This window comes from Branchiostoma belcheri, unplaced genomic scaffold, assembly GCF_001625305.1.
Source record: "Branchiostoma belcheri isolate BF01 breed outbred unplaced genomic scaffold, Haploidv18h27 scaffold30, whole genome shotgun sequence".
NCBI classification, from domain to species: domain Eukaryota; kingdom Metazoa; phylum Chordata; class Leptocardii; order Amphioxiformes; family Branchiostomatidae; genus Branchiostoma; species Branchiostoma belcheri.
Genome location: NW_017803910.1, coordinates 1,953,433 through 1,964,975, shown reverse-complemented (window position 1 = coordinate 1,964,975; position 11,543 = coordinate 1,953,433).

Genomic DNA, 11,543 nt, shown 5'->3' with positions numbered 1-11,543 from the left:
TATAGTGTAATTCGGGCTTCTTTTCGAGAGTCGAAACGGTATAGTGCTCACTTCGGTGTGGCGCTATATATAAGCTGGTCGCGCAAAAGACATTGATTTGTTGTATCATGGAGGTAGAACACATGAGGTGATTTCCTACCTTCATGACTGTATGACTATGTCTTGAAAATGTGTAAGGAATTTTGAGTGCTACACAAAATTCCTTACATGATAGTGTGTAATGGTTAGTCTAGGTGTAGTGGTGTTATTTCACATGGCTTGGTTGATTTTGTATTAATTTGTACGTTGATATTGTGATGATTCTATTGGTGTGGTTTATACTTAGTATATTTGCTTGCAGCGAGCGCGCGGATGTGAATCTTTTACATTAAAGGTTCGCATCAAATGACACTTTTCGTTGGGAAGTCAGTTTACTGGCTTAGCAACGAAAAGGGGCATCTCGCGACGTTGTTATAGTTGTAAAACGTGCGAGGTATAGATGTAAACGTTGTATAGTTTTAACCCGTGCGTTTCATAATTAAAGTAATTCGCGAGGACCCTAGATACTCCAAACACGATGCCCACATGCAGCGCGGCGCGGTTTGATTTAGCTAGCTTACCACAACAAAAATTTTACACTAAATCAACCGGTGTCCTTCTTTCTGCAACCACTTGCATACACGTACACAAACACTATTGAATTCATTGTATTTCTTGTGCTCTTAGCATGGGAGCTATCATAGTAAGATCGCTCCCATGCTATTGGGATCTCCATGGTAGTATAATTACCCATGTGAATTAACACCACTAAAATCCATACAATTCCGAAGACCTACTCTGGAATTCTATGGGTTATTATTAGAATAGAGCATTTCATCTTCGTATTACAATGTACTAACAAATTTTTCTTCCTCATGAAAAAATGGGGGGTCTGTCCCCGCTTGTGTAGTTCTCATGGGGTTAGGTCCAACTCATGCCTTTGCTTTTTCATTGCCCCAATTGGGAAAGGTGGGTAGTTTGGGTGATACGTGTTAAGTATTAGTTTGTAAATAATGTAAATTTAATGCCAAATGACCTATATAAACGAGTTTAAAATCCATTCTTAAAATGATAATTTAAAACTTATAAAAGATCGTTAACTTGTTAGGCTCGTACCGAACCCCCTGGGTGTCTTATGGGGTAAGTTTAGTTAATTTCCCTAAAGCTAGCGCCCCTCCCTTGACTATATCGTACACACACGCGTGCACACACATCCTTAGTCAAAATGTCTCTAAAATATCTACAACAATGTTCCAATACTTGAAAAGTGTTGTAAGTAAGTAATCTAAATAAAGTGCCTGATAATACAATTAAGATTACTGTGTTGATCTCGAGTCTTTTCTTCGCATTCACGCACGCACACACAAGTGTCGCTTGATTCTCCCATGTCTGAGTGAATCAGGGTGTAGTTTGCATCTTATATATACTCATTGTTAACGTGCTTATTTTCTTGTCGTCCTACATCACAGTTCCAGCGTATACCCGAGACTGAATTCGAAGTGCCCACAACGCGAAGACGTCTTCTGAATCACTGACGAGTTGAAGGAAGTACCCCCTGCAGCTCTGAAGGCCAGGCTGTATGGAGGAATGAGCGAAAGGATGAATGAATAAATAATTGAGTGAATGAATAAATGAATCTTTCGCTCCTGTATGGGTGAACGAAAGACTTTACACAGCTTATCTAGCAGAAGCATTAATTAACCTATGCTTTTTCTTCTTTTTCTTTCCTTTTCTGACAATACAGTTCCACCACATCACCAAACTGGCAGGATGTAGTTTCGTGACTGGTCTGGGGAATTCTGGTGACCCCAGCTTCGATCCTGAAGACCGACAGAAGCAGGGGGCTGTACACGCTGGTACTAAGTGTTCCTATCTACCGCGACAATGGAGGCTTGTCCACCCACTAGGAAGTTCTACAGTCGATCACTTGTTGTCGCCCCTTTTCGAGATACAACATATAGTAAAGGTAAGTGGTGAAGGTTAGTGTGGTCTTTTTTTTTCATTTTCCCCACATGGCGGCGCGAAATGGCCCCGGCGCTGCGCTTTATATCTACTGTAATTCGAGCGTCGACGTTGTATAAGTGTAATTCGGGGATTCGTTAGATTTTGAGGCCAGAAACACGGTGCCAACTTGCGCTAAAGCTGGTGGTGCGAACTTAGACTCGGGCGTTGTATAATACATATTAACTCGCGCGCTTTCATGTCTACCTGTAATTCGTGCGTCGACGATGTATATAGTGGAATTCGGGATTCTTTTCGAGACTCCAAACGGGGTAGTGCTCACTTCGGTGTGGCGTGGCGCTATATATATAAGCTGGTCGCGCAAAAGACATTGATTTGTTGTATCATGGAGGTAGAACACATGAGGTGATTTCCTACCTTCATGACTGTATGACTATGTCTTGAAAATGTGTAAGGAATTTTGAGTGCTACACAAAATTCCTTACACGATATTGTGTAATGGTTAGTCTAGGTGTAGTGGTGTTATTTCACATGGCTTGGTTGCTTTTTTTTATTTATCTGTATGTTGATATTGTGATGATTCTATTGCTGTGGTTTATGCTTAAATGCTGCTTGCAGCAAGCGCGCGGATGTGAATCTTTTACATAAAGGTTCACATCAAATGGCGCTTTTCGTTGGGAAGTCAGTTTACTGGCTTAAGCAACGAGAAGGGGCATCTCGCGACGTTGTTATAGTTGTAAAACGTGCGTGGTATAGAGGTAAACGTTGTATAGTTTTAACCCGTGCGTTTAATAATTAAAGTAATTCGCGAGGACCCTAGATACTCCAAATACGATGCCCACGTGCAGCGCGGCGCGGTTTGATTTAGCTAGCTTACCACGACAAAAATTTCACACTAAATCAACCGGTGTCATTATTTCTGCAACCACTTGCACACACGTACACAAACACTATTGAATTCATTGTATTTCTTGTGCTCTTAGCATGGGAGCTATCATAGTAAGATCGCTCCCCTGCTATTGGGCTCTCCATGGTAGTATAATTACCCATGTGAATTAACACCACTAAAATCCATACAATTCCGAAGACCTACTCTGGAATTCTATGGGTTATCATTAGAATAGAGCATTTTATCTTATATGTATAAGTTCGTATTTCAATGTACTAACAAATTTTTCTTCCCCATGAAAAAATGGGGGGTCTGTCCCCGCTTGTGTAGTTCTTATCACCATTAGGTCCAACTCATGCCTTTTGCTTTTTCATTGCCCCATTTGGGAAAGGTGGGTAGTTTGGGTGATACGTGTTAAGTATTGTGTAAATAACGTAAATTTAATGCCAAATGAACTATAGAAACGAGTTTAAAATCCATTCATAAAATGATTATTTAAAACTTTGAAAAGATCATTAACTTGTTAGGCTCGTACCGAACCCCCTGGGTGTCTTATGGGGTAAGTTTTAGTTAGTTTCCCTAAAGCTAGCGCCCCTCCCCTTGACTATATCGTACACACACGCGTGCACGCACATCCTTAGTCAAAATGTCTCTAAAAATATCTAAAACAATGTTCCAATACTTGAAAAGTGTTGTAAGTAAGTAAATAAGTAATCTAAATAAAGTGTCTGATAATACAATAATGTTTACTGTGTTCTCGAGTCTTTTCTTCGCATTCACGCACGCACACACAAGTATCGCTTGATTCTCCCATGTCAGTGAATCAGGGTGTAGTTTGCTTCTTATACTCATTGTTAACGTGCTTATTTTCTTGTCCTACATCACAGTTCCAGCGTATACCCGAGACTGAATTCGAAGCGCCCACAACGCGAAGACGTCTTCTGAATCACTGACTAGTGGAAGGAAGTACCCCCCCCCGCAGCTCTGAAGGCCAGGCTGTATGGACGAATGAGCGAAAGGATGAATGAATAAATAATTGAGTGAATGAATGAATGAATGAATCTTTCGCTCCTGTATGGGTGAACGGAAGAGACTTTACACAGCTTATCTAGCATTAATTAACCTATTTTTTTTCTTTTTCTTTCCTTTTCTGACAATACAGTTCCACCACATCACCAAACTGGCAGGATGTAGTTTCGTGACTGGTCTGGGGAATTCTGGTGACCCCAGCTAAGATCCTGAAGACCAACAGAAGCAGGGGGCTGTACACGCCGGTACTGGGTGTCCCTATCTACCTCGACAATGCAGACTCGTCCACCCACTAGGAAGTTCTACAGTCGATCACTTGTTGTCGCCCCTTTTCGAGTTACAAGATAGTAAAGGTAAGTGGTGAAGGTTAGTGGTCTTTTTCATTTTCCCCACATGGCGTCGCGAAAGTCCCCGGCGCTGCGCTTTATATCTACTGTAATTCGTGCGTCGACGTTGTATAAGTGTAATTCGGGGATTCTTTAGATTTTGAGGCCAGAAACACGGTGCCAACTTGCGCTAAAGCTGGTGGCGCGAACTTAGACCCGGGCGTTGTATAATATTACCTCGTGCGCTTTCATGTCTACCTGTAATTCGTGCGTTGACGTTGTATATAGTGTACTACGGGCTTCTTTTCGAGACTCGACACGCGATAGTGCTCACTTCGGCGTGGCGCTATATATATAAGCTGGTCGCGCAAAAGACATTGTTTCTTAATTTGTTGTATCATGGAGGTAGAACACATGAGGTGATTTTTCTACCTCCATGGTTGTATGATTTATGTCTTGAAAACGTGTAAGGAATTTTGAGTGCTACACAAAATTCCTTAAATGATATTGTGTAATGGTTAGTCTAGGTGTAGTGGTGTTATTTCACATGGCTTGGTTGCTTTTGCATTAATTTGTATGTTGATATTGTGATGACTCTATTGCTGTGGTTTATGCTTAAACATTTGCTTGCAGCGAGCGCGCGGATGTGAATCTTTTACATAAAGGTCCACATCAAATGACGCTTTTCGTTGGGAAGTCAGTTTACTGGCTTAGCAACGAAAAGGGGCATCTCGCGACGTTGTTATAGTTGTAAAACGTGCGTGGTATAGATGTAAACGTTGTATAGTTTTAACCCGTGCGTTTCATAATTAATTCGCGAGGACCCTAGATACTCCAAATACGATGCCCACATGCAGCGCGGCGCGGTTTGATTTAGCTAGCTTACCACAACAAAAATTTCACACTAAATCAACCGGTGTCGTTCTTTTTGCAACCACTTGCACACACGTACACAAACACTATTGCATTCATTGTATTTCTTGTGCTCTTAGCATGGGAGCTATCATAGTAATATCGCTCCCATGCTATTGGGCTCTCCCATGTGAATTAACACCACTAAAATCCATACAATTCCGAAGACCTACTCTGGAATTCTATGGGTTATTATTAGAATAGAGCATTTCATCTTCGTATTACAATGTACTAACAAATTTTTCTTCCTCATGAAAAAATGGGGGGGTCTGTCCCCGCTTGTGTAGTTCTTACGGGTTTAGGTCCAACTCATGCCTTTGCTTTTTCATTGCCCCATTTGGGAAAGGTGGGTAGTTTGGGTGATACGTGTTAAGTATTAGTTTCTAAATAACGTAAATTTAATGCCAAATGACCTATAGAAACGAGTTTAATAATCCATTCATAAAATGATAATTTAAAACTTTGAAAAGATAGTTAACTTGTTAGGCTCGTACCGAACCCCCTGGGTGTCTTATGGGGTAAGTTTTAGTTAGTTTCCCTAAAGCTAGCGCCCCTCCCTTGACTATATCGTACACACACGCGTGCACGCACATCCTTAGTCAAAATGTCTCTAAAATATCTACAACAATGTTCCAAAACTTGAAAAGTGTTGTAAGTAAGTAAGTAATCTAAATAAAGTGCCTGATAATACAATAAAGTTTACTGTGTTGATCTCGAGTCTTTTCTTCGCATTCACGCACGCACACACAAGTATCGCTTGATTCACCCATGTCAGTGAATCAGGGTGTAGTTTGCTTCTTACTCATTGTTAACGTGCTGATTTTCTTGTCGTCCTACATCACAGTTCCAGCGTATACCCGAGACTGAATTCGAAGTGCCCACAACGCGAAGACGTCTTCTGAATCACTGACTAGTGGAAGGAAGTACACCCCCCCCGCAGCTCTGAAGGCCAGGCTGTATGGACGAATGAGCGAAAGGATGAATGAATAAATAATTGAGTGAATGAATGAATGAATGAATGAATGAATGAATCTTACGCTACTGTATATAAGTACATATGGAAGTAAATGAATGTTGCCTGGTTGATATAGCTGAACGAAAGAGACTTTACATAGCTTATCTAGCATTAATTAACCTATGCTTTTCTTCTTTATCTGTCCTTTTCTGACAATACAGTTCCACCACATCACCAAACTGGCAGGATGTAGTTTCGTGACTGGTCTGGGGAATTCTGGTGACCCTAGCTTCGATCCTGAAGACCGACAGAAGCAGGGGGCTGTACAAGTTAGTACCGGGGGCTCTAGTTGTTAAAAAAATATACCTCGCGATCGGCGATGGCGAATCGTCTGCTTAGTACAGGGTAGGCAGCCAGCAATGTTAAGTATAGTTTACCCATCAGAGCGAATCAAGGTGTAGTTTGCATCATATACTCCACGTAAACGTGTTTTTCTTTTGTTGAATTATACAGTTACAGCGTGTACCTGAAGACTGAATTCTGCATAGGTGAACCAAGGTGGTTTTTCACTCCACCATATCTAGCGATGTGTCCTTGTCAATGTGAGCTGCTTCAGGGACTGACTGGTCGAGGGAAGTAACAGCAAGCTCCGACCAGAAGCAAGCATCTGCACAGGTCAGCACTGGGGCTTATACTCGTAAATTTATTGGGTCTTTTTGACACAACGGTGAAGGTTAGTGGTCTTTTTCTCATTTTCCCCACGTGGCGGCGCGAAAGTCCCCAGCGTTGTATGTTAACTCGTGCGCTTAAGATATACTGTAATTCGTGCGTCGACGTTGTATAAGTGTAACTCCGAATTATCTTTTGAGACTAGAAACGCGGAACGTGCCTACTTCGCCATGGCGTGGCGCGAAAGCTGGTCGTGCGAAAGACCTTGTTTCTTGACCTGTTGTATGTACAGTACTTAAGACATCTTTGAATTGTTACTGTTGATTTTGCTAATGTTCAANCTACCCCAAGAGCTATCTACCAAGCAAAATTCATGTCACGTCTTCCCTACCCCAAGAGCTATCTACCAAGCAAAATTCATGACCCTAGCATGTCCAGATCGCGATATATCAAAACCAGAAGTTCTGCTGCAGTACCTAGGAAAGCCGCCAGGGGGCCCAAAATCTAATCATTCCTAGCTCTTATGAAGACCTACCCACCTACCAAGTTTCATGGCAATGCATATTAAGCTTCTTGAGTTATGCTGTTCACATACAGAGAATATACGGTTCGCCTCGCTTTACCCTCTAGCGGACCAACTCCGGATCCCCTGCACTGGCATGTTTTCTTTTTATCTGGTCAATTTCTACTCTTTCCTGGGGGGCCCGCAAGCCCTTTTCTGTAGAGCATATTCGCCGTTTTAATTCTACGTAATGCGTTATAGCCACTTGGAATTTATCGTAAAGCGTATTAAAAAATCGAGAAGTTTCCGAATTCAGCATAGATCGTTGTCGGGACCCCCCTTGCAGGCCCCCTTTCCTGAGCTGTCTCCTGAAGTCTGGTAGAGGTTATACAGCTAGAACTTAATGTGTAGACTCAGACGTGCCCCTCTGGGCAAAACCTACAATTGAAGTTGACGGCTGCAAATTAGAGGTAGGAGATCGGGTCGCGCAGTTGGCTGACCTGTAGGCAAGGCTAGCTTCCGTTGAGTTGACACACCGAGCCTCGGGTCATCCCACAAGTGTATAGTATGTCGTGGAAAAATGTTCACCCCACACAGAAGTCCTCACACAGAAGGAAAAGGTGTCATTTAATGGATATGACCAGAGCTATGGGATATGACAATTAGATTAGATCAGGATAGGTTGAAAGTGAGCTATAATTAACGTTTTGATCAGATACTTCAATTATGTTCCTTGGTTGGTGGAGGACAGGGGATTTCAGACAGATGGAGAGTCGCAAGCGACGGCATTGTAAGTTCAAGCAGCCTGAAAGGCAGGTCGTAAAAACGTTTACAAACGCCTATACAGTCACTCGTATAATGGACTGGTAAGCTTGAAAAAAACTTCAATTTCCATAATGAACTTGAAATCAGGAAGTGTACTCATACCAAAACTTCATGCCACTTATCCCACCTACTAACCCCTGTACTTGAGGACAATCTGTCGTCCCTAGGCTCGGCCTCGACAAGATCCTCAAGACCACCCTACTAATACCAAAGCCTCACCATCTCATCATAAAAAAAACAACTTTAAAGTTCCGCCGCATTAGGTCCGCCAAGTTTCCTTCCCGTCATGCTAAGAAAATTACGTCAAGTGCTAAACACAATCAGACTCGCCTTTATTACGTCAAAGCCATCGCCTCTATACACTTCTGCCAAAATGAACACACAACCAGGTAGGCTTTCAATTACTGCTCTTTCCAAACATACCGCTAGGTGTCGTCCTTACACTGTAGGCCTGTGACAGGTCCCACAATGCACCTCACTCAACTTTGACCTGCCCCATTGCATGACGGGAAACAAAATGGCGGCGCCCATAAAATCCAGGTAAAATAGAACAGGTTTTGCTATCGCAAACCTGTAATTACAAGTAACCCGGTGCCCCCCTCCCCATTTCTCCACGGAACTTCCTTACCACGATCACGGTTGGGAGACGTCACCAGATGCACCATTTTCTTCACAAGTCTTCTAAGTAGTGTTATCACTTCTGCTGTGGTTTTTTTGGTGATGTTTTGAGTAGTTTTGTGAGGATTACTTACCGTCTGACTCAGTCCCAGTGACAGCCATTTTGAATATCCCGCCCAATGTCAAAGGTCATTCTTACGTGTTTGATTACCCAGCTAGTGACGCTGTATTTGGGCATGTCGGTCAGTCACAAAACGGTGATAAGTTAGTTAAGGGGTAACGTTACATGTAACTGGTATGTTTTTTTTCTATTCTGTTCTAGTTGGCATTGATGTACATCACCTTTTTTACTATGTACCAGAATGTAAAGTTATAGTGTTGTCATTTGCGAACAATTGTAAAATTTTTGATGTGCTTTTTTTTTCAATTCAATTCTTTATTTCATACCAACGTTGCAGACATACAAAAATATGTGTTGCCTGAATGGCATTGGTATTTACAGTAATAACAGCAAGATAAGTACATAACATATATTACACATATATACATACTATTAAAATATATACATTAAATCAACAGGGCATCCCAGATATGACACCTTTACACAGTCTGGTTGTATAGTCTGATAGACTGATGTAGGAACGAGTTCTGGAGTCTTTTTGTTCTGGCTGGGGGGATGGATAAGTAAAGGAGCGGGCCTACCCAAGTACGGAGCGGGCCTACCCAAGTACGGAGCGGGCCTACCCAAGTACGGAGCGGGCCTACCCAAGTACGGAGCGGGCCTACCCAAGTATAGGGGTCCAACTTATATGATACAGTTTAGCAAAGTAAAACTTGCATGAGGATACTTTTATTTTCAATGTCAATGTAATCATGATACTGCATTTCTATTGTGAAATGCTACAGATCTGTACTACAGAATTGTTTCAACAACAAACTTAAAGCAACATGAAAACTGCCTTTAATCTCTTACGTGAAATTAAACAAGCACAGATCAATTAAGGGTTAATGTCCCGCCAAGAGGTGAATATGGTGTGATAAAGCCTTGTCAGTTGCTATAACCACAGAATAAAGCCACCAAGTGAGCGCAGCAAACGAGGTGGCTTTATGAGGTGGTTATAGCAACTGACAAGGCTTTATCACACCATATTCACCGAGAAAGGGCGGGACATTAACACTATTATCATATAGCTTACACCATAGTCTATCCAAACTGATGCAGTAAGTGATACAATGCACATGCTGAATAGAACATAGAACATAGTTCCCTCTGGAGTCACCTGAGGTCACTGGGTAGAGTTCATGTTCTATGTCTTCTATCTGGGTCACAGGCAGGGAACAGGTGTTCTTATGGGAGTCAGCCGAGGTCATTGGAACACAACTAAAGTTATTTTGGGATTTTTTAGAACTAGAGCCCTGTTCTGCGGGTGATTATTTGGGTTGTTTAAATGTATGAATTGGGATGAATAAATACCCGATTTTGACTCTATTTGTGACATTACGGCGTCATAAGGAATGTGGAATGGAGCCTTCTGATTGGTCAACGTCACCTGGCTATATGATAATATAAGATGAACTGACAGTACTCTAAAGATTATGCAAGTGCAAGGCATGTTCCTATCATGATATGGAGGTATCACTAAAAAATCCTGTAAACAAAAATGCAAAGAACTATTAAACACATACCCGTGCTTGCTGGTAGATGTCCAGTAGGTTTGGTGGCCCTTGTTCCGCCATGTTGTAACTGTTAATTCTAATTCACTCTTTGCAGCAATGCTTTAAATAAGACAAACAAAAATCTGTTTTATTCATTATTTATTGTTGACCTGGAAGACAGGAAATGAGATAACCTTTTCTGGGAATTTTCTGGGACCTTTGACCTAACTTCCTGTCAGTGCCCCCGGACATGCATATCATGTGAAAACACAATAAACACTGGCACAATGAAAACAAAACCTCCTATTCGTAAGTTATATTTCTTACCTGTATAGTTACACTTATCAGATTACCTGGTTCTAATTAAGAGAGCATGGTTTAAGTGTACATACGTCTATTGTGTTAATACGTTTGTAATGATGTGTTTTTAAGACTCCAGGAAGAAGAGTGCAGTATACTACTAGTAGTATGTTATATATTATTATAGTAGTATGTTATATATTATTATATATATTATGAGAAATATAAGTATAATACTCACTAATGGAGAACCATCAACTATTACAAATAAACAAGTCACAGTTTAAGTCAATGATGACAGTCAAATCAGAAAGTTCTGTTTGGTCATAACAATATGAGTCATGTTCAGTTAGAGCAAGGTCCTTGCTTAGACAATACAGTCGTCGATTGTTGTTTTTTCCCAAAAGTGAAAGTTAAAATTACGTCAGCGACTAAAAATTTTAGTCGCTGACGTAATTTCAAGGCCTTTTAACTGTGAATGCCCTAATCACTATGACGCAATTTTACAATAACCTTTCTAATACATGCGTATATATATATAGCTACTGGATAAAACGGTAGCATATAATTTTCTTACCGCACAACACGCCTTGTTTTCCCTTGTTCAGTCTTGCAAACCACGCACTACTACTCCGTAATGGCTCTAAAATTGGCCTCGTGGAACCCTGTTCTTCTGACCTAAAAGTAAGGAAAGTCCTTACATCCCAATCTAAATAGGGATTAAAGTACAAATCCCACAGTAAGTCAGCAAATAAGTCTTCTATTCAAGTAAAGCTTCTTGTTGTCAACGGCGCGGTTCAACGCTGTAAACACGTACGGTCGCGCCAAAACTTGTGACCCTTGACCGGACGGTTACATTAACTTTTAGGTAAGGTGTATTAT